The sequence below is a fragment of the Chelonoidis abingdonii genome, chromosome 9 (genome assembly GCF_003597395.2).
Source record: "Chelonoidis abingdonii isolate Lonesome George chromosome 9, CheloAbing_2.0, whole genome shotgun sequence".
Classification (NCBI taxonomy): domain Eukaryota; kingdom Metazoa; phylum Chordata; order Testudines; family Testudinidae; genus Chelonoidis; species Chelonoidis abingdonii.
This window is the reverse complement of record NC_133777.1, coordinates 65,137,550-65,162,631: the sequence shown is the minus strand read 5'-3', so window position 1 is coordinate 65,162,631 and position 25,082 is coordinate 65,137,550. Positions and strand designations below refer to the sequence as shown.

Here is a 25,082-nt window from a genome sequence, read left to right as displayed (position 1 = left end):
ATGGGCTGGTGCACATTGCTTCCTAGCTGGAGGGAGGAGGGACTCAGGGACTGAATTTTGCTCCTTATATAAGCTTTTGGCCCCTGGTCTGCTGCTGGGGCACTGCAACTATGCAGTGCCCCTTCTTTGAGGCTAGTGGTAAATCCACAACTTACCCTTAAGATGGGGAAGAAATACATTTTTTTTCATTTTGATGAATTTTTCTAGTCAATTGATTTCTACAGAAAATAGCAAATTAGGGAGTGAAGATAACTGTACCTCACTGGAACCTTAATTTACACCCGAATACATTTACAATACTATCAAGATTTATGACAACAATTCTCACCATAATTTGTCTTTTTTTTAAGTTTTAAATTGACATTAAAACTGAAATGTTTGTTTTGTTAAATTCTAGAATTTTTCTTAATTATACTAGTTTTCTTTCTCTCTTTCCTTCTCCCACACAGTACATATCTCACCTTTTCCTTCCAACAGTCTCAATATAATCTCAAAGATTTTGGCGGTCTATCTAATTTCAAGGCTCCAAATGATTTTATTTTCTATGATATTGTTACTGAATTTTATATGAAATGCATGCCTTGATTTTCAATATCCAATAAGATATTAAAACTGTAGTGGAAGTACTAATTGCTACAATATGTAGTTCTTCTCGTCAGGTTAAAATGAAATGATTATTATTATTACTCTTTTTAGAAAAAATTAGTTTTGCATTTGAAAATGAGGCCTATCAGGCCCTGATCAAGGAAATTACTTAAGCACATGCTTAATTTTACTCATGTGAGGATTGCCTTTGAGGTCAATAGAACTCCATGTTTAAAGTTAAGCATGTGCTGACTGCCTTGCTAGTCTGAAGCCTCAGACATTTCCAGAGATTTTAATATTATATTTGCACACCAGATGCTGCCCATTTTGGACAACCTTTTATTTAATAACAACTGAGTAAAGTATTCTTTGTTCATACTTCAGCTTTCACATAGTGACAATCAAATAGTTGCTGAAAATGTCTTGATCTCAAATGCTGAGGCTGAACAACCTTGTTAACTGGGCAATTCTACTGGAGCAGTGTCTGAAATGCATTGCAAACCATAATTAAAATATGACAATAGAGTGGTATGTGGAGGCAACCTACTTTTTTTTTTTTTTTTTTTTAAGTCTCAAGAATAGACTTTCTTGAAGGTGCAATGCTGTACTGCAGAGACATAAAAAACCCCAACCATTGTCATGTGATCTAGCTACCCAGATTAGCAAGTCTCAGTTTTATTAAAGGATTAATCAGACTGGAAAACCAAAGACAAAAACTGTCTCTCTCTTGTTAAAGATCTGAGTATTCAGCCACTACGTTTCATTTTATGTAGGGTCTTCCCAGTTAACAAACACAAACAGAAAAAAGTAACTTTTGGGACTCGAGAACGCTCACACTAATGCACTGAGAAGAGACCTTGTTTGTCACAGCAGAAATACATACACAGCTGATACAAGTGTCTAGACCACACTGATCCAAGGTAATGAATATTAAAGCAATGCTTACCTTTCAGGGGGCTGTCTCTTCAGTAATAAAACTAGTGGGGAAAAACAAAAGAGGGAAACAAGTCAGTTCACGTAAGTATATTTGTTGTGAAAATGCATTTGTGTTAACTTTGCCATGAAACTTTTAGCTTAGTTACAATTGAATTAATCCGTTAAATTTTTCCAACTAATTCAGTGGGTAGTTTTCCTCAGCTACTTTTTAAAGTATTTGTTCAAAAACACTCAAAAAAGCTTGCTGTTAGTAACTTGCTGAGTTTGCAGAGCACATTCCTTATTTTCAACTCACTCAGCAAGCTTAGAACAAAGCACACGGATGGATTGGCTATTTTGATGCTATTAAATGTATATATAGACATTCTTACTAAACTTTTGGAATTGTTATAGAAACATTTAGTTTAGAAATAACACTGAGATGATCAGTGTTGCAGGAGCCTATGTTACTGTCAAAATGTGTACACATTTTCCTGAGATCCTGTTTTTGGCTTGAAGACTTTCTGTCCTTCTTTCTTTATCCAAAGAAGAAATGATTTTGCACAATTAAAAAAAGATATTCCTTTATAGAAAACAACACAATGTGACTTAAAAAAAGTGTTGCAGTCAAAACTATTTTAACATTGGATATACCAGAAAGTATTAAAATAATTTGGAGTCTTTTAAAGTCATAAAGTTGATACATTTTATTTAGAATATCTTCTCCTACGAGGCAACAGTGATGCCTCTGCAGATATTACTATTTCAAATTCAATATGTATTAGCACTCACAAGATAATTTACCTCAAAAACTGAAAAGCATGGAAGTGTGTTAAAATCCTTTTACTTAAAAATAAAGAATGAGTTTTAAGTTACTCAGAATTACCCTGTTTTTGTTAGTTCTGTGCTTTGTATTTCATGTTCTGCTACTGAAAACACAAAACTTTCAATAAAATACATTAAATATAATCAGAGCATTAAAGTGACCAAATTTTTTATCATCATGTACATATAGATCAAATCCTTTGTGCAAATTAGGAGAGTTTCCATGAATGCTAATGAAATACAGTTGTCTCTTAATAAAACAGCAACATGTACCAGAAACAGGAAAAAAATGTTTCTTTTTGCAGTTTGAACTTTAAAGTAATCTTCTCTCAATTTTCAGGTGATAGCTTTTAGAATTAACCTTGTATTCAATGAGGACAATTCCCTTTGGCATTATCTGCACTGAGGCTGAATCACCTTTATAGTTTAACTTTTATGTACGTATGATAAAACGTCCTGACCCCCAATACCTTTGATACTTTTAGTCTGAACATTTGAAAAGTCTCCCTTTTTAAAAATCAAAACTGAAAGGCACAAGTAAAATTCTTTGCTTATAGATTAATTTTTGCCTGCATAGTCCTGGAACACAGATAATTTGATGTACTTTGAATCCAGACTATACAAAGAACCAGTCCATCTATCAGGTTACCTACCCAAGAGCTTAGTGTAGTGTAATCAGAAGGACACACCAACCTTTCCATGAGCTGTACGATGAAGAGTCCAAGTTTCAATTATTCATTACATGGATATATCTTGGGAGATTACTACTCATCACCGTAACTTGTCACAAAATTGTCTAAACAAAATTTATTGCCACAGCTAATGCTATTCTCTTAAAGCACACACAAAAAATTATGACATGCCATATGGTTACACTCAATAATAATGGAATGTAAGATTTTTACATAATGTCCATCTGATTTCCCTCTCACTTACACCAGGAATAACATCACTAAAGCCAATGGCATTGCACCAGTGTAAAACTGGTGCAAATGAGAGGAGAATCAGACCCCTTATAGCCAGCATAGAAGGCAGTATCCCGCATCTATAGGTATACACAAAATGTAAAACATCCAGTATCCCACATCTATAGGTATACGCAAAATGTAAAACCTGACAGACAAAAATCTATGTATGTTTTCATAGAATTATCCCTCCTTTTACTGAATTTATACTCATGATTTGTATAAAAAGATCTGCTTAAATTAAGAATTACTATTCTAACTGGTTGATTTACAGTGAGTCCTATGCTGTAATTAGTATAAAAAATACTGTATAATTAAAGGGCTGTCAGATATATCCTCCACTAACACAGAGAGAGAAATCTACGGTTTTAAAATTGACAGTGGAAAATATTTACAAATGCAGAGATGAGAGGGTTTTTAAAAAGAGCTGGAAACATGGGTTTATAAAACTCATAGGCCAAATCCTATTCCCCTGAGTCATATTTAAGTAAATGGGGGCTATTAATGTGAATAAGGGGAGCAAAATTATGTTATTATGTGCATTCTCCTCAAACTGACAGCCAGCATGACCAATATACATGCCTGATTTCTGGCACTTATGCACTTTCATGTTAACTTCTCTGGGCAAATATCTTGTGACCATGCAAAGTTATTCACAGTCTGAGCCACATAACAGACTTTGATTTGTGACTCAGATTTGTGACTCAGACAATGAGGATCTAGGTGGGATCTCTGTTCAAACAGAGCTGCTGGTAGATCTACCCAGGTGAGTTCCACATTTCTTGGAGCCTTCTATGTACTCTGTACAGAGCAGGAAGATATTTAGGTAGAGAAATTTTGGCATCAGAAGAGAGCATGAAATCATACGGCAATTCAAGAGCTGGGCGCGTACAGAGGACAATCTGATTTTATTATCTTTGCATGTTACTATTGGAACCTTTTTAATATGCAGGCTACTGTAACTTTTTAGATTTCCATTGTTTGCCATAAGTTTAAAGAGATACCAGAGGCTGTCTTCTACTTTAAGACATATAACTTTTCTCCTGCTGGCAAATGTTTCATTTACTTCTTAGGCCATGTCCACACTATCACTTATGACAGCAAAAGTTCTGTTGCTGAGGGTGTGAAAAAACAGCCCCCTGAGCGACATAGGTTTCACTAGCATAAGTGGTAGTGAACCTCTTCCACTGACATACCTACCACCACTTATTGGAGAAGGTAATGATATCGATGGGAGAGCTCTCTCCTGTCAGCATGCAGTGGCTACACAAGAAATCGTACAGCTGCGCAGCTGCATTGGTGCAGCTGTGCCACTGCAAGGTCTCTAGTGTAAACATAGCCTAAGGTAGAGGACATCCTAAGTTGCAGGATCTGTGCTGAACTGAGCCTTTGTCTGTCTCAGGATGCTGCTGAAATGTTACCAAAAGTGGGTACTAAGAATAAATCTCTGTCTGGTTTAGGAAATTTAACTTGTGCCTAGTTGGAGCATAGCCAATGAAGATGGCAGAGAGGAAAAGCTTTCCATGCCTACCAGTTCTAAACTATTACTGTAGGAAGTGTGAAGGCCAGATTCTGATCTCGTTTGAGCTGCTATACTAGCATTAGTTCACTTCATTGGAGTTACTCCTGACTTATGATTGTGTAACTGAGATCAGAATCAAGGCCTGCTGATTCTTGCTTCAAGTCAGTTGAAGAAAGGGCCTTCATCTTGAACAGTGCTTAATCCTGGCTTCAACCCCCAAACACCTGGTGTCCTGATATATTGAGCAGAGACAGACACAACAATAATCAGTGGTTACAAAGCATCTTTCTTTTTAAAAAGGAAAGGAAAGTCTTCATATTGAAAGGTTGGCCTGCTAGTTAAAGAAACAGACTGACTGCATGTCATGACCTTCCAGTTTACTGGTTACCCTCCTTCCACCTGGCAGCTTGCTACTAACCAGCTGAGCAGGAAAGACCATGAAACACGAAGTTACATAAGGGAGGTCTTCTCTGGGCCTAACTGGAGGAACACCATGAACTCTGATAGGTCAGGTCTTCCTATTTAAATCCAAAGAGAGGCACAGGAAGCTGTCTGCACAGCTGAACTCTACGTGGCTGCTGCATTGAACCATGCTTTCCTCACCTGTTCCTGAACCTTGTGCCCTGGTCTCTGAACCTGGCTCTGACCCTTGACTCAACTCTTTGACTCTAACTTCAGCTCTGACCACTAAAGCTGGCCACCTACCCCTCAGCTCTGAAATGGGGTAACTATTGTCCAATCACATTAATATCTGGGTCTCAGTTTCTCCCTTTGCAAAATGTATCCATCTTAAGAGGTGCCGTGAGGCTTAAGTCTAATATCTGTAAAGTGCTTTGAGCTCCTCAGACAGAAGGCGCCAGAGAAGTTTAAAAAACAACATACAAAGCCAGAATTGCAAAACTGTTGCTCCAAATGCATCCGTTCAGTGACAAGACAGAAAGCAAGGCCTGGGTATCAGGGCAGAGGAAGTGAGACTAGAAGGTGCCATAGAGTCACTGACTCTTTGGTGCTCTAGAAGGAAAAGATCAGCTCAGATCTGTGGAAGCAAGAGTTCTTATCCCAATTCCCCTTAGTACATGGGGCATCCACCTGTTTTACTTTTCATTTCTAACCTTTTTTGTATATAAACATGTAAAATGCAGAAACACTTCACTTGCTTCTTACAATAATCACATGGGCAATGCAAGGAAATGAGGGTTCTTAAAGAATTCTAACTCTTGTGCAACAGAGGAACTCCAAATTGGATGGTTTGCCAGTAGCTCTGCTCTGGGCTCTGGCAGCAGAGGTCAGTGAAATTGCTGCTGAATGAGCCCCAGTAAAGCTGCCTGATTCTCAGCAGTCCAAATACATCTCATAGTTCCCTTCCATACTGGCGTCTGATTCTCACTTGTGGGGAGGCCCTTTTATATTGCCAAAGTACAGTGCAAAGCCTTCATGTAAATGCAAATCAGGCATGTTAGCCTTCAGACAGGTGTGTACCCAAATCAAACAAAGGTGATGTGTAAGGTGGTATTGGTTATACATTGGTAAGGGAGTCAGAAGAGTGTATGGGAGTGTAAGTGGACACAATATGCCCACTGCAAAGCCAATAGAAAGTATAAGTCAATGTATAAGTGACCTACTATCACCTATACATTCTTCACCCTCCTGTTAATTGCTTTTCTTTCTACACTTCTCTCTTTCAGCCACTCAGTGACTGTTGCACCAATTTTAGATTCCTTAGGACTTGAACCTTGTCTTCACTAGGCATGTAATGCACCACTAGTGCTGTTTCACCAGTGGAAGCTTTTGGATAGATGTGGGAATGCATATTATAGGAAAGCAAGCAGCAATACTGTAATCACACTTCCTTCTGGAAGACAGATTTCCAACCCCAGTTTGGGATCCTCAAGAGACCTGCTGGAGGAAGTTACTTACCAAATGTGGCCATAGGTATGATTCCTTTTCCTCCAAGCTCACTTCAAATGCTCATGTATTTTTTCTTGCACCGGCACTGCCTTTTTAGCATGAGTGTGCTGCATGTATTATTGTATAGGTTGTATCGCACAATCTAGAATGAGTCAAAAACAACATCCTATTTGCTATACCTCTCTCAGCTAGTGCTCACCAGCTATTTGTTACACATTTTATTTTTATATGTGTCACATAAAGTACACAGTTTGTTGTTCATTAACACCTTACTGCTCTGCACACACATCTCAGTCGTGCACCAGAATTTGAGCTTTCATACAAAAGAAAAGGAAGTCATGGCAGAGGCATTCTGATGGTCATCGTTGCTTTTGGAAGTTTGATGTCTCCCAGGACAGCAGAGATTTACCTTTCTACTCACACCACTCATCCCTGTTTCAACAGTTGTCTGTTGAAAAACAGTCTGTGTTCTGGGGGATGGCTGGATTGAAAATCCATCTGTGTTTCAGTGCCTGAGGAGACTAACCATTTTACTAACAGACACGCTTTCCCCCCTTGATCTTTCATAGGATGGCTGGTCTGAGGCAAGCAGGAGTATGATGTGCTCAGGGTATAACAGTCCTTTGAAAATCAACACTTATCCACCAAAACTGGGGCTGCCAGGAATTATATTGGGCACAGGAGCCCTTTTATATTGAATTGGCCCTGCTAAATCTGATTTATGGATTAAAATAACAGTGTGGTACTATTAATAGAAACTATATATTTAAGCATGAGATGTGCCAACAGTGAGATGCTTCTCTTATAGCTGTGAACAGCAGCAAAATAACACAACAGCTAAGCACTGTAATTAATAATCTCCCACTATAGCACATTAAAAAAATCAGAGCCCCTTTCAAAGTACAGTATGTTGGAAGATGACTTGAGCATGGCATTGTGCCAGGTCAGATTAGATTTCATCTGAGCATTGGCAAAGGATCAGGTCTGACAAACTGATGCAAAACATTTAGTAACGTGGATTCCGAGAGTTACCATGTGGCTTGTTGTTCAGGTTTTATTATAGTTCTCTATTGTGTATTCATCATGAGGTACTGCACTGCATTTCTGTATATATTTTAGACTGGTGCATGGAAGATATACTCAGTTAACCAATCTAGTGTTTGATTTTACAGGAATCTCATTATACTTATATAACATATTAGCCATGGAAAGCTTCTGGTCCAAAATCTGGAGGTGGGATGGTCATCTGAGAGCTAGTTACAGCTCCTTAATTCTCTGGGTCAACCAGCTCCAGCCCTGGCCATAGAGTAGGTTAGAGCAGTTAAGTGGTTGCTTTAAGATGTGCCAACTGGTTCCAGTCACCAACAAACCATGTGTCAACTGGGGATTGTTGGAGTGTGGTGTGCTATGGCTACCCCTTCTGACAGGCTCCCTTTACTAGGGGCTAAGGAGGGCTGTCTCTACAACCACTGATGATTCCCTTAAGTTGGGGAGACACAGGGATTTTCTGTTCCTTTTGCACCACAGGAGCAGTGTGGAGGAAGCAGAATTTGTCCAGAGAACCTGGCCCTTTCTATTTGCACTCAGTTATACTCAAAATTATATACCCAAAACATTGTCTCTCCCTCTGAGTTTTATGCAGAATTGTTTGAAAGCAAATCTTTTACAGTATAACTGGACTCCTTTTTAAAAGAAAACACCATTGATTGATTCCAAACTCTAGCATCATGCTGAAATAATAACAAATTTCATAAGATTTTTTAATGAAAGTTGTCTCATTTTCAGGGCCCAACTTAACGAATAATATGCTCATCTTACACCCTACGGAAGCCTGCAGACTCTGGCTTTTCAGGCCTTTGCCATGTTTGTGCCTGTTTCCATGGCATTAAAGATGAACTTGGTTTTTTGGAGAAAATAAAAATCCCCCAAACGAAATTCTGAAAGAAATAGGGACATTTGATTTGGATAATTGTGACTCTGAATGATGCTGCTTGTGTGTACTTAATGTGTAGCTTCTGCTCATTATATCATGGCTAGGGATTGCATACACTTCATAGCCACGAAGAAACAACTATTCAGTTAATACAGTATCCTCTGAAACTTTATTCCAGGTAATGCATCAAATCCTGATCATCTTGCTCACATGAGTAATGACAAGTTGGTATTTTCAAACATTAATCCATCAACCTCAACACCATGTACAATTGTGGGTATGTATCATTATGCCCATTGTACAATTGGGAAAATGGAAGCCCGGAAGTGAAGTGACTGCTTAAGTTTAACCAGTGTGGCAGTAGTAGAAGTAGAAATGTAATTAATACAACAGCCTTATACTGCTCCCATCAGTGACAGAATACTCAGGGCCCAATACTATCCTTACTGAAGTCAATGGCACAACTCCTTCCTGTCATGTACCCTATTCCCTAGACCATGATGTCATCAATGAGGTAGTTGAATGTGTAGAGGAAAGGAATGGAACCCACATCCCTATAACTAATTCCACAGCATCAGGTTATAAAAATGGAATATCTTAGGGCTTGTCTACACTATGCAGCTTTTAGTGACAAGGCTGTGTCAACACAGCCTTGTCGCTAAAAGTCAGTGTGCATGAACGCTCTCTGTTGGTATTTTGTTGGCACTTTTGCCAACAAAATACTTCCAGCCCACTAGCGGCATTAGCTTTGTTGGCAGGAGAGTGCTCTTGCCAACAAAGCTGCGTTTAAACTGCCACTTGCGTCGGCAAAACTTTTGTCTTTTATAGGGGGGCTTTTTTAAGTACCCGTGAAAGACATAAGTTTTGTTGACAACGTGGCAGGGTAGACAAGCCCTTAGGCTCAATGGTACATTTAAAAAATCTCCTCTCCCCTGTCACTTATGGCATTTTATGACTAAAACTGAAACAAATAATACTGTATGCCTGACAAATTTCTTGTTGTAAAGGGCAGAACACTAGGGTTTAGATGAAAATATCTGAGCCTGAAAATTGAATAATGAATTAGTATCCTACTGGAAAACTCACAGCCTGTTGTGATCTATTAGAAGGTATTTGGTGCTCTCAGTATCTATGGCTGCAGGGACCATTTTCACAGATTCCAGGTGAGCACTTACCCAGGAGAATATGATAAGATCAGCTGTTTGTTTTATTTTTTAAGTGCTTTTCCAAGATGATTTTCTGTCCAGTGGAATGAACATAGCAGTAAAGCTAAAAATGGAAACAGTAATTTCAAATAAGTGGGTTGGAAAGTCATTCTCACTGGTAAATGAACTTCTGACCTCTTCAATGAAAGGTAAAGCTGAACTTATATTAATTTGCATAAAGAACTCATTAAATATATTGTTGAGTAATAGCTCAAGAGGGCAATAAAAACAGCTGCTCAAGCTAATGCAAACAATGTGCAATGAAAAAAAAGAGAGATTAAACAAGACTTTAAGATGACAGATTTGGCTGCGCAGTAATGTTACACCATAGCAAAAAGAAAGTCTCAGAAGGGTGTCAACATTTTTTGTCTTATCTAGTGTTCCCGATATATTCATTTCCTTTTCATTCATACTCTTAAAAATGTAGATACGGCCTTGTGTTAATCGCCACATCATGCATTAGTTGTGCAGTTAAAAAAGATATGCTAGCTAGTTCTGCTCTTTCCTTTATCATGATATGTCAGTATACACAGTCCTGAACAAGGAAGCAGATTTAAAACTGGAACGTAAATTTGAACCATATATGATCCCTTCACAAACCCAAAGGAAAGTGACCCAACACAGACTGTAATATAGGGAATGAGGAATAAATAAATTTTAATAACAATATCAGCACAGTTTGAGGATGACATCAAGTCACTGGTTCATCTATTCTGTACATTGGAATCTCTATGATTGGACTGTATTTGGCATTCTGTTGTGCATTAGTTAGTTAATGCTGTGCTTATGCTAGCTGTACTTAATGAAGGCAGCATGCACGCATTCATTTTTAAGCAAAAGCTTATCTGAATATCTATACCTGATTTTGTAAGCTAGATGGCAGCTCCTCAGACTGTTTGCTTTCATTCTAATGTCTTAAAATATTGCAATCTCCAATAAATGGAATGATGCTGTGCTTCAGATGTTTTGCATACATGTTATGTAGTGGCTTTTTTCCCCATTAAACACACAGGGTTTCACCAGCTAAAGTGGAGGAAACTAATGCTAATTAACCCATTAAACAATAGATTTTGTCTAGAAACACTTTAAAGTACAAAAAAAAATTCTGGTAAAATATATAGTAGTCTTTGGAGCTAATTAATAATAATGGTCTTATCCTGCTCCCATCCACGTAGTGTGCAGTTTTTTACAGCAGTGCAAAGGCAGTGTAAAAGGCTACCTGATCAGAATAGTAGTGATTTGCACTCATGTTACTAAGAATAGAAGGTCAGAGCAAAGATGAGCTGGGGCTTTGATGGAAGATGGATACGCTTATCAAGGTCAGTATCCAATCCAAACTGCATTCTCTCTTTTATCCAAAAGACTTCCCAAATGGTATTTTAATTTTTTTTAATTTACTTATTTGCATACAAACATATTTAAACACAGTTATTTATTCTCTTCTGCTGAACAAGAATACTGGTGAGGGGCTGCCATATGACAATATATTTACATTTATTTTTCATGACAGAACTTAATAGGTCATCTGGTTTTTAGTATGGTACTTTAATGATATCATTGGTGGTAATAGCGCCCACTGGGAAAAATTAGCATCTTAATCCAATGATGACACTTTCAACAATTAATGTGTATCCATTTTTAAATATTTTTAATGTGTTGACTGAAGCAAGACCTTTCCCCATTGAAACTTAAAATTGATTTATAGAAAAGCTGTATGTACTGCCCACATTCTTTAATACTGATTTTCAAGTGATATCACCATTTTAGTGCTCCAGTAGTTCAATAATCAATCAGTCAATATCTCTCTCCTTCCTTTCAGTTAATATATGTATCTACAGCTAAGTGGGAAACATTTTTTCTGTCCCATGAAAACTTTCTGAGATTTCAAAAAAACTTTCCCATTCTGTAACGGGACAATACCAAGACCTGACATTTTTTAGTGAAAATCCACAGAGAGCTAGTACACAGCCAACAGTCCAGTGGTTAGAGCATTTACCTGGGATGTAAGAGACCCAGGTTTAAGTTCTAAATCATACTGACAAACTGAGAATTTCTTTATAAAACAATCATATCTATAAATATATCATGAACAGGGTCATTATATACAAAATAATAATGAAAGGTAACTAGATGTGAGCTTGATTGTTCATTGATAGTTCATATTGTCCCATTGAGCTATTATTGCTTTAGAATATATTTTTACAAGCAGAGATTCAAACAAATAAATTGGTAGTTTTCAGCAGAGAAATGCTACAGTAAAAAAAAATTTGCATTCTTAAAATCATAAATGAAAGCTCCACAAGTATCATCTGAAGCATTATATATTTATAAATAGTTTCACTTACAACTTCTGAAGTATTAGGTTTATGATTAAAATTATGCATGATTTACATGTTTGAAATAAAAATTCCATCTTTCTCTTATATTCACTGCCTCAAAACTCCATTCACACAGATGTAAGATTGGCCCATAGTGGCTTGTGCCCTTCTAGAATGTCGAATGGTTCAATACTTAAACCCCTGAAAACCAAGAAATGGAGATTTAAGGTAACATAGACTTGACTATGTATTGCCTAGTTTCCAGAGGTTTAAGTTAACATCCCTACAATGCAACCTTAGGCCTTGTCTACACCACTGTGGTAAATCAACCTAAGTTATGCTACTCCAGTTACATGAATAACATAGCTGGAGTTGACATAGCTTAGGTCAACTTACTGCAGTGTCTATGTCATGCTGCGGCAATGGGACACGCACTTCTGTTGACTTACCTTACTCTTCTCGTTATGATGGGGTATCAGAGTTGACCAAACAGTGCTCTGTTGTCGATTTAGAGCAGAGGTGGGCAAACTAAGGCCCGTGGGCTGAATGTGGCCCACGGGACTGTCCTGCCTGGCCTTGAGCTCCCAAGCCAGGAGCCCACCCCCTGCTCCCTGTCCCCTGACTGCCCCCCGGGACTCTGTGCTCCATATCAACCACCCCCTGCTCCCTGGCCCCTCCCCTGCTGTCCCCGCACCCCTGTAGTCTCAGCTCACTGAGCTGCCAATGCTCTGGGCCATGGGGCTGCAAGCTCCTGCCAGGTAGTGCGGCTGTGAGAGCCGCCGGCCTGCCCCAGTGCTCTAGACTGCACGGTGGCATGGCTGCCAGTCCTGGTGCTCTGAGCAGCATGGTAAGGGGGCAGGGAGCGGGGGGGTTGATATGGAGCACAGGGTCCCGGGGGGCAGTAAGGGGACAGGGAGCAGGGGGTGGTTGGATAGGCATGGGAGTCCCAGGGGGCCTATCAGGGGGCAGAGGTGTGGATAGGGGTCGGGGCAATCAGGAAACAGGGAGCATGGTGGGTTGGAGAGGAGGTAGGGTCCCGGGAAGGCAGTTAGGGGTGGGGGTGGGTCCCAGGAGGGGGTGGTCAGGGGACAAGGAATGGGGGGATTGGATGGGTTGGAGGTTCTGAGGGGGGCAGTCAGGGGGCAGGAAGTAGGAGGGGGTGGGGGTCAGGTTGTTTGAGGAGGCACAGCCTTCCCTACCGGGCCTTCCATACAGTTTCGGAACCCTGATGTGGCCTTCAAGCCAAAAAGTCCCCCCCCCCCAATTTAGCGGGTCTTAGACCTGCTAACTTGACCCCCGCTGCATCTATCACAGTAGCATCGATCCGCAGTAAGTATAGTCATGGCCTTAATTCTGTCTTCTTTGAGCAACGCACCAACATGCTAACACACATATTAGAACTCTAACCTTACAGGTACTACTGAACATTTGGGGAACAGAGCACATGAGCACTGTAAAACAAAGTCTCACACCTTCCATTTGCTAAGGTGAGGTGTAGCAAACAGGAGCCGCCAACACTCAATCCTGAAAGCTCTTCCACACACACCGCCCTTACCCTGACGATTCCTTCAGAGACAATGCTTGCACCTATCCCTCACGAAGCCCTAGAGACCAGTGCCATGTATGCCACCAGACTGCTGACAATCTTCATGGCAAGAAGATACCCTGGTGCATTTCTACAGAATTTAGTACTGAAATGAGGCACACTTGATCCTTTAAGATATACTTGCATCTTTCTGCGTATCACAATCACAGCTCTTCCATCTGCTCCAACTAATCTCTCCATCCCTTAGTACTGCTGCACCTAACACCGTGAATGCAGCAGTGCATGTGGATTAACACTGGAATTCAGATCTGTGTCAACACAAACAATGGAACACTCATTTATTTTGTCGTGTCTAGTCATTATGGCACTACCCTTATTGAACCATTCCCAGTGGCCACTACCAGCTTGGGGAGGGAGGGGGGAGGATCTAAGGTTCTGTTGTGGGCACAGTATGTTCCTGGGTGGTTCCAGATTTTCTGAGGTTTAAGGGTTTCTGTGAGGCACCACTGCATAACCTGAACTCAGCATTAACAAAGTTCTTAGGCAGTTAACACTGACAGTGTCATTTTTTAAAATATTTAGCAACCAAGAGTGTTCTGTGATCACATATTTTCCTACTTGTATGTTCCCTCCATTCCTCTCTTATCATCTCCTTGTCCCTGTAAATTCTGATTAGTGTATCAGCTTGTGAGGGCTGTTAGTGGGCAATTCTTTACAAATTCAGCTAAGACTAACTGATGAGAAGCAGAGTGGACTGCATTACACACGTTGTGCATTACACAAATAGTTTAAACACAAATAGGGGTTTTGAAGAGGTCTTTGGGGACAGATGTGCCATAAAACAATGTAGATGCACTGAAGAGTTAAGCTCCTTATTTGGGGGTCTGTGCCTGAGAAACTCTTGGACCAAGTGACCCCCTACTTGCTCTCCTAACTCTACCTCTGTCACTGATGAGGAATAGCAATTTTCAAAACCCTCTACGCATGCATATGGATTTTAGATCAATTTGAAATAAATATTGATTCAAACTAGAAACTTTGCTCTCTGGGAAAAAGTTGTCCCTGCAGAATGCAAAAAGAAAACAGCGAATGTGCACCACACATTCTCACATAACTGCCAAAGGGAGGACTCAAACTCACAGCCATAGGTATAGATTAGATTCAACGGCCACCGCACACTACCACAAGCCACTCTAACATCAGCCTGCCTGCAAACCCTGGCTTGCAACAGAGCCCTTGTCCTGCTGCACATCTGCAAAGAACATTCTCTGGCTTCAGCAATGCCACTCTGCCATGTACATTGGCCAAACCGGATAGTCTCTATGCAAAAGAATAAATGGACAGAAATCTGACATCAGGAATCATAACATTCAAAAACCAGTAGGACAACACTTCAGTCTCTCTGGTCACTCAGTAAGAGACTTAAAAGTGGCAATTTTGCAACAGAAAAGCTTCAAAAACAGACTCCAACAAGAAACTGTTGAGCTTGAATTAATATGCAAACTAGATATCATTAACTTGGGTTTGAATAGAGACTGGGATTGGCTGTGTCATTACACATATTGAATCTATTTGCCCATGTTAAGTATTCTCACACCTCCTTGTCAAGTGTCTAAAATGGGCCATCTTGATTATCACTACAAAAGTTTTTTTCTCCTTCTGATAATAGCTCATCTTAATTAATTAGCCTTTTACAGTTGGTACAGCTACTTCTATGTTTTCATGTTCTCTGTATGTATATATATCTTCTTACTATATGTTCCATTCTATGCATCTGATGAAGTGGGCTGCAGCCCACGAAAGCTTATGCTCAAATAAATTTGTAAGTCTCTAAGGTGCCACAAGTATTCCTGTTCTTTTTGTACTCCCTGGCTTGTGACACACTGCAAATCCAACCTTACAATAACTTTAAAGTACTTGTTTATAAGGGCAGTGCTGGTTCTAGTTATTGAGCATGCCTGACCCAGCATATCATTGGCATAGGATCAGCACCACAGACTGGTACCCCAGCTGTGTGCTAAAAATCACATTACACACTATAACGTTGATATTATTGGCTTTTTATAAGTGGTGTGTATCTAAGTACTGGTTCAAACCACTCCTCAAATCAGGAATCATGATAACCTGCTTGGAACCCCCCATTGAGGCTGTCACGGATCCCGGGCAATGGTCTGGAAACTGCTCGCACAAAGCCAGTCAGGATTTGGGGGCCTCCTCTCCTTGGAGCCGACTTGTTCGGGCAGAAGCTCACAGTAGTCTTTCACCCCTGGGGTCTCTCCTTGGAGGCATTCAGTCTCAGGCCTCCGTTGTCTTCCCACAAGCGCGCCCACCAGGCGGGTCCCTGGGGGAAGCCCAGGTTCTGCACCCCCACTTTCGGTCAGACGTGACTCAGCCAGCAAAACAGAGGTTTTCATTCGATGAACGGAACAGGGTCTAAAACAGAGCTTGTAGATACAGCGAACCGACCCCTCAGCCGGGTCCATTCTGGGGGCAGTGAGCCTGACCCCTAGGTCTGCACTTCACTCCTTGTCCCAGGCAGCTCCAGACTAACTCCTCTCCAGCCCTCCTCTCTGCTCATCTCCTTTCCCGGCCAGGAGGTCACTGAGCTCCCTTTGTCTCCAACACTTTCCGCTGCACTTTTGCATGGAGGGGCCCAGGCCATCAGTTGCTAGGAGACAGAGTGCCCGGCATTTAGGTGCACTGGTCCCTTCCTCTGTAGCAATCACACACCCTTATCCCACCACCGAGATACTTAAGAACTGCCTAGGGGACACTGAGGCACCAACACAGTGTTCAGAGCAAACATTAAGAACAGTCCCAGTTCGTCACAGAGGCACAGACAGTCCAAGTATGCAAATGAATTTTAGAGCAGTTAGAAAAATTGATTATTAAAGAGTAATCTAGTCACAGTCTTAAGTACAGTAATACGACTGCTCCACTATAATTTTCCCTTTGGTTTTTGTCTTTCTGGAAGGTGAGTGGATTCTGAAGTCTGCTGTTTTGTCACTGATTCTATCTGTGTGACATCTGATCTACAGAAGCTCCTGAACACTGGCCCATCCACCCTTATGCTTCACCTGCCCTGGAAGGAACAAGTCTAGGGATGGGAATCTCCATATCCCTTGAATACTTAGCCTAACAAATCTTTGAGTAATCCTGATACCTGCTGACTAGCGATATGACTAAAATCAACTCATTTCACTGAATGGCCACTCGATGAAAATGACTTTAGTTCCTTACCAACCTTGGTTGGATTCAAACTTGCATCCATTCCACCATATAATGTTCATGACTATGGTTGTCAATATGGTCTCTGAGAACCTGGACACAAAAGTCTCTACAGGCAAACTACCAATCTTCTGAGCAAACCAGTTCCCCTTAAAAAATGATCCTTCAGCCTTTCCTCAACAACTGCATCTTCTCCTCTTGTGGATTTATTATACCCATCCAGTAGAGTACTGGCACATTTTTGACTGAAAATGAATTAACATTTTCTTGTAAATTTCAAGAATTGTAAAATACTCTCTGGAAATTCCCTATTTATTCATCTATTCCAAAAACCCAACAACTCCAGTTTCACCAGGGAAATAACAATATTGCGGTAACCATTTATTTATCCCTCCTTATCTTTGCACAGAAATCTAATGGAAAACTGATGCGGAAACACTTCGCATGCTTTACTTTGCTATTTTAATATTAAATGTTCTGTCTACTTTCCCAAACATCACATTAAGAAGAGTTCAATCATTTGTTTCCTGTTGATCATTAAGAGACAGCTTGTGTCTGGCCATGTGCAAGTATGAGGTTCAGGGAGGGTGCAAGGAGTCTTCTCTGCTTTGTGCCTCTCTATGGGGACCAAACCATCCCAGTTCTTGCACTCAGAGTTCAAAGGATCATTGGAGGCTGGAGTCTATGGAGGCAAGAATCTCCCCCGGGACTTAGGGCTGGAGCTATGTCACTCCCAATTCCCAGCCAGCAGAACGGGCCCCATGTGGGATTAGAATTGCATACTGTCTCCTTATAAAGGCTGCAGCAGAAGCTGTACTGATCCAGAACCATGGAGCCTGCCTTGGACGCTATGACCCTGGGATCTATGTTCCATGCACTATCACCTTCTGTTAGGCTGTGCCTAAAGGGGCAGGCTAATCCTAAATGGAAAAAGATTTACAGTATTTAATGACTGTATGAATCTTTTATACTGACTTTATGTGAGTCACTCAATAGCAGTAACACCTGAAACAATGTGACGAATAGCTTAGTGTTCTTCACATGTAGAGCCTTTCTCCACTGCCATGTGCACGTTCCCTGTTGTATGCATGCAGTTCCTGGATGCAGAGGCCAAAAAGTGAATAAGCTATTCCAAAGAGAGCTATTTATTTCTAGTGAGTAGTTTATGATAAAAAATGTTGCAGAAGACAGCGGCCCCCTCCTCTGAGCCCCAACTAGCTCTGCAGTAATAAACTCTGCTCTGAAAACCTCCCAGCTTCCATGATCATCTGAATCAACTGCAGAATTGCTAACCATTTGATCCACAAACTGCTTAGAATGATATCTGCAGTTCTGAGTTATCATCTATTTTATTTAAATTGGACAATAAGTCTCTGACCTTAAGTCAGTGTCTTTATCTGATAAGCACCAACCTTTTAATCTCAGGCTGGTAGAGCAGTGGTGGCTTAAATCTCATGATGTATTCGGTGTATGTATTTTAAAAAACTTTTGGAAGCAAGAATGAAATATTAGGTATGTAAACATTGTATAAATTCAGCATCAGCACCTTGTTTAATGCAATAGTAAATTAAGAGTCTGAGAGAGAGTTAAAGGAATAACAAGTGAGTTTAACAATGTGACCCCTGCTTCTTTCAGTGCACAAGTTCATCACATTTTCCCCTAAGGCTAAGCAGTTAATCAACTAAGTGAACATTTACATTGGGACTAGTTTTCCTTTAGAATGTTGGTGGATAAAAAAGTGCTATTGTGAAAAGACTACCAGATGGGAATGACTGATGGTTTTCAAGTTGTCACTCAGCAAATCAAAATCAATCTTCACTGGAACATTAAAAGGCGCATCTCTTCCCCCAAATACCTGCCTTCCTTCCAAAATTCAGTTTCCTGTCCTCATTCACTGTGGGTTTAGAATTGTTCAATAATAGTCACATGCAATTTGCATAGTGAGAAATGTGCACTCTTCTTATTCTTAAAAATGATGAACCATTTTTGCTGAAGTTTTATTAAAAACAAAGTCACCTGCAGGCAGAGACCAAGCATGGAAAATTTTAACCTAAAAAGCGAAGGGTTCAAAAAGATAGGAGCAACTGACCAAAGACTCTTTGAATGGAGAAGAGTAGGCAGTCTTCACTATGACCTTGCTTCTGGCAAGGTATTTAGGCATGCACATAATTTTAAGCAGAGTAGTCCCACTGAAGTCAAGAGACCACTCATGCCTAAAGTTACACACATATGCAAGTGCTTTGATAGGATCTTAAGTACAAGCTTAAATCCACTGACTTCAGTATTATTAATGCTTACAGTTAGGCACTGGCTGAAGTGCTTTACTGAGTGAGGATCTAAAGTCCTGTTACATCAGCTATAATATGCCCTGCTACAGTACTTCATAGTTCTACTGTACACAGCCTGGTGTTAATTCTAATGCCTTTCTGAAACAGCACAGAAGGTCAAATTACAGTTGCTGTTGGAATCACAACTTTGAAAAATGTACGTGTAAAGTCTCAACTGTCATGTGTTAATCTATATTTACATTTTATTTCCTTAGAAAAAAGTGTTTATCTACTGTTGATGTTGCCAGTAAAATCAAGATGTCCAGTATGTGTTATTTTAAGCACATATGTAACATTTCTTCTTTCCTCGTTATCGGTTTTATTATTATTGTATGTAAGGATTGTATATATTTCCATATTTGATCTGCTGCTGTAGCTTCACAATAAGGTACTATGAAATAATATAGATTAATGCAAAAGCGGAACAGCGATGGGAGGATTCTTTTCATTACAATTCAAACCTATTGGGACATTGTAGGATCACAATTCAGCAAAAAAGACAAAGTCAAGTCAGGGAAACTTCTACCGATAACTTAAAAAATATTACAGAAGAGTCACTACTAAAAGGCCCTTAAACAAGTTAACAAAAAACAAAAAGAAAAGAAAAGAAAAGAAACAACATTTTGTCTGAAATGGGCACTTATCCCTCATATGATACTGGATCAAGGTATGATTAAGGCTCTTTAAAGCTGAAATGTCATTTTGTTGTTGACTGTTGACCCTCCTATCTTTTTTGCACGTTGGAAGTGATTTTGTTTAAGTGCCTTTGGGAAGTTTTCTTCTACAGTCTTTGTTTGTTTATTTATTTTTGATTTACCAGAGGATATTTGCTGTACTTGTCTTTGTTCCTTTTTGGATCTTTGGAGAGCATTTTCTGAGGGATATTTCTAATGTCAGAATGCCTCTGAAAGCAGTCTTCTTTCTGTTCACATTTCCCTTTTACAAATTAATCTCCATTTATACAGGAGTGCATCTTAAGATTTTTTTCTGGACAGCGGGCTAATATTCATCCACAAAACTGGCCTTCAAGGTTTATTTTCAGTTCGAAGGGGGAAAAAAAGTCAGATATCAAGGAAGGATGGAGAGAACATAGGTGACCATCAAGCCTATCTAACAACAATGTTCCCCGTCCATGTTGTTCCTATTAAGTACTGTGTACAGCAGTTTCAGAATGAGGAGGAGGGAATAGGAGTATTCTTGCTAGATTTCAGCATCCTTTCATCATCATTTCTCTTTCTCCCCAAACTCCTGTACATTTCTATCTCGCCAGACTCCTGTGCATTACCCTATCAGAGCAGTAGGATGCCAAAGGGGAGAGCTGGGTTTTAAGTGTCATTAACAACAGAGATGATCATATGTTCCTTCCACCCTCAACTTGTTCTTCTTATGGGGGTTTGTTCAGTATAGAATCAAGGAGGCACATGCATACACAACAGTTTTTCATACTCTTAGAAAAAAAATCAATATGTTTAAACGTGCAAAGAGAGAGAGAGCATGTAAACATGCTGTTTTCCCCCTAAAAGGATGAAAAACTGTTCTTTGAAGCTTTTAGAACTTCTCAAAAACTTCTAAAAGTTTTCTGGAACCAAACATTTTTTGGAGTTCACCCACTCCATGTGGAAAGTCCTTCAAGAAATAAAGAAGTACTCGGTGTTTATTTTTAGGGGAAAGGTATGGCAATGACCATCTACTTATCAGGCGTGCTAGAATTATTTCAAATTCTAGCTATAGCAAACTCAGGGATTGGGAGACGGGGACACATTAGGAGTTCTCGTTAACATGCATGTAAGGCACAAACATAAATTTAGCAATCTTCTAAAACTATTTAAACTTTTGTAGATTACTCCTGAATAAGGCCTAATGATTTAAATATCATTGCAAACTATATTTTCTATCTTCAGCATATACACCTCTACCCCAATATAATGCAACCTGATATAACACAAATTCAGATATAACACGGTAAAGCAGCGCTCCAGGGGGGCAGGGCTGCGCGCTCCGGAGGATCAAAGCAAGTTCAATATAATGCAGTTTCACCTATAACGTGGTAAGATTTTCTGGCTCTTGAGGACAGCGTTATATCGGGGTCGAGGTATATTTATAACTACTGTGGCCAACTTCTTGCCCTGTTGTTAACACAAAGGACCAGATTGTCATTTACATTCCCAGAGTAGTGTTGTCTACATACTCACCCCTTTTCTGAGGTTGAGGTCAGGAGTTTGAATTATTTGTTACACAGTAACTACCTTTTCCTTTATCTTTTTTTCAGAAAAAATAATAAAAATTTGGCCATATCTACAGCATGCCTACTAGAGAAATATAGAACAGATGTTCTGGTTTCTGTGTATGGTTCAAGGCTGAACAAAATTACTCACTTTTAGCAGATAACAGAATCTTAACCATCTGCCTTAAACTGAGATCAGATGTCTACTGTCTGAGCTGATATTTTATCCAAAGCTAGGTATATTTGCCTTCCAGTTCTATCACTATGAGGGCTGGAAGCAGCAGTATGGATACACAATGGTTCCATATGAGCCAAGCGACATTTGCACGGAGTATGTAATGTGTTCCCATGGATCTCTAGCATAGGGAGGTTTATATGTCTGTTGCCCCTGCTCATTCCATACTTCCACTGGTCATAAGGTCCAAGGTTATACAATAGTAGCAACCTCAAAGCCTTAGATGTTTCCTGCTAAGGTCTCCTCTTCAGTGTATTATTATGTAGGAATAGGATAGAGTAGAACCTGCTGATGCCATCATCAGTGTTGGCTACCTGATCTAAGTCAAATATTTTTGTCAAAGTTGTTTTAAGACATGTAATTACAGGCTCTGAAATATGATCTCTGTGGGATTTTCTTTGAAAACAGTTTTCAAAAATGTCTTCAAATATGAATGGTGCTGTTCTGTGGTGAATACTTGTGGGAGACATCTTCACGCATCTATCACTGTATTTTAGCATCACAGGTAAATATTCCTTAGTCTTCTAATAAGTAAATAACTTAAAGAGTGTGTTTGCATGCACACCCCCCCACATATGTATATCTGTGTGTAGAGAGAGATGTAAATTTCAAGGGATATGAAAAGTATTTCCTATATGGAGTTTTAAAGGGAAAGCAGCTGCATAAGTGAAGATATTCAGGAAAGAGTTCAGATCTGTTAAAATATTCAGACACTACGGTGTCCCTAGTCAGAATAGCACTGTACAGTACATGTGAAAACCAACCATAAATTAAATCTTCTCATTTTACTCTTGGCAGCTCTCTTGGAGGATTAACAGTATACAGCTGTAGCATTAAACAGTTTTAAAAATCCAGCACTCGAAATATATCAGAATAACACAGGTTCTCTTTAAAATACAGTTGGTTTATTACCACAGATGAGCTGCAGATGTACAATTTAGCTATTTAAAGACAGATTTTTTTTGTCACCACTCTTGGAACAGCTGAATAATCTTGTTTGTGCCAGGCCCTAAGCTGGAATTGCAGCGTTGCTCCATTAGTACCCATAGCATTTTTTTTTTAGTTGAGTGTTTTCCTCTTTTTGTTTTCCTTGTCTTTTCTCTACCTCACATTTAGCTCTTTCCTACTGGTGTCCATAGCAGCATCCCTATGGTAGACTGCAATGTTGCTGCAATGGAATTGTGCCAGTGGAGGTAATAGAATCAGTGATGTATGGGGAACAGAGTTCAAGGTCATTCTACTTTTTTCCCCTTCAACATATCTCTCTGTGCTCTCTCAAGTTCTGGTAATCCTGATAATGCATGGATTAATTCTGTTTTTTCTAACACATCAGTGGGAGACCAATAAAAGAGAGCTAAGCAATGTGGGTTAACTATACCCTATAGCTGCAGGTAATGTATTTAATACAGGACATTTGTGTTGCTTTCAGATGTTCTTAAGTGTTGTTCAGACATTTTACTTGGGTTTTATTGCTATTGTAAAAGCTGTAAAAATATTAAACATGATATTGGTCTGAATATGTCTTTGGAATGCCTTACTACTGGCTCATTTAAAACTATTTAGTTATTTGTGACTCCAGGGGCAAGGCACTATTCACATACCAAGAAGCCACAGTCCCTACCCTGAAGAGCTCCCAGTATAAGACAAGCTCCATACAAACAGACAGGGAGAGGGATATAGTCAAAATATGCATGATATTTATATATAGATGTAGATATATTTATAGATTTTATACATCATTATGTAAAACATGTTAAAAACATTAAGGTTGCAAAATCAAGCTCTCCAAAATTAGGAAATGCCAGAATTCAGGCCACCTGTGCAACCTTAATTCAGCCCCCTTCTGTGTATGCATTATGATGCAGTCTTTAATTATATGATCACATGCCATTTTTACCATGGAATCCCTCCCTCATTCAGTGCACAGGATAGGTGCTATGCACTGAAAGTGCAGCTATTCAATACTCCTTTTGATCATCATTCAGTGCATGGAGGGCCCCAGGCCTTCTATCCTGCATGTTATCCAAACCCCACTCTGAAGAGAGAATTATTAATTTCCTCATAGGCTTTTCTATGGTGCCTTTCACCCTAGTATCTGAGTGCTTTATAAATATTAATGAATTTATTTTCACAACTCTCCTGTGAGATGAGGTGATATTATTTTCCCCATTTTCTGGATGTGGAACTGAGGCACAAAAGATTAAGGTCAAAAGTATTCACTAATTTTGGGTATCCAATCTGAGATGCCTAGGACATGATTTTTCAGAAAACTTAATATTGCATAGTACTTTACATGTTCAAAGCACAGCTGCCATTGATCTTAGCTTCAGCTATGAGTGCTCAGCACTTCTGCAAATCAGACTCTAGGTTCTCAAGTTGGGAACCCAGAAAATGAGGACCACACAGTGGCCACCTATGAACTTTTTGGTTTACATGACTTGCCCAAGGTCATAGAGGAATTCTGTGGAAGAAACAGGGATAGACTCCAGTGCAGCTGACTTAACTGGGAGACTGCCCTTTCTATTCCTGCAGCCCTCTGCCTTATTCAGCCTTAGCTAGACACTTGGCATTGAACAAAAGTTTAAATTGAGCAAAGTTATAAGCAACTGAAAACAGGATCCTAGAATGGAAAGAGTTGGGCAACCTGATCAATAAGCACTGCTTCTTGCACTGCCTATAATAGTTTTTTTTCTGATAAATACTCATCAGCTATACCTCACTGCCCCATTACCTATTCACTGTTAGTTGGCCAATTTCTTGTAAGCATTATGGAAGAGCTGGGTTTTGAGGCCCTATGAATCAGTTCAGAAAGGTCATTCAGTGTGTAAGGAGCACCAAGGAAGCACAAAGATATTTATGAAAGAAGTTGGATAAATGGGAGGTTGAGGTCATAGTCACTGAAGGAATTCAGGATATAGGGGAAAGTCCACACAGTAAGAGCAAATACATTGGGACAGATTTGTGAGGAAATACTGAAAGCGCTAAACATATAGAACTTTGCTATGTAAAGACTTAAGGGCAACAATAACTGTACGAGTATTTGAAGGATGCAAAGACCAAGGAGAGAGAGTAATTATTTAGTAGGAGTGTAACTAAGAAAGGGTCATTTTAGGTGTAATACCAATAAAAGCTGCCAGGCCAGAATGCCTATTTTAGTTCATATATTCAGATGCTTCAGATGTATCCACCTAGTCACTTGAGGTACGTGTCCAATGAAATTACACCTACAGTATCACAAATTAACAAGAAATTATAAACTCCTCCTCACCCAATCAATGCATCAAGACTGTCAATAACTTCTCCACTAGAACTGTCCAAAAAGGGGAATTCCTGCAAACTGGAATTT

The 25,082-nt window shown here is 39.7% G+C and overlaps 1 long non-coding RNA gene across 1 annotated transcript in view; it reads right to left on the bottom strand.

Annotated features, from left to right (window-relative positions):
* Nucleotides 1-1,534: 1,534 nt before the first annotated feature.
* Nucleotides 1,535-25,082, bottom strand: part of LOC142047273 (uncharacterized) — a 198,646-nt gene continuing 175,098 nt past the window's right edge. The window contains exon 3 of the long non-coding RNA XR_012656463.1: nucleotides 1,535-1,562. This is a non-coding gene — a long non-coding RNA (uncharacterized LOC142047273). The remainder of the gene's footprint in view (nucleotides 1,563-25,082) is intronic.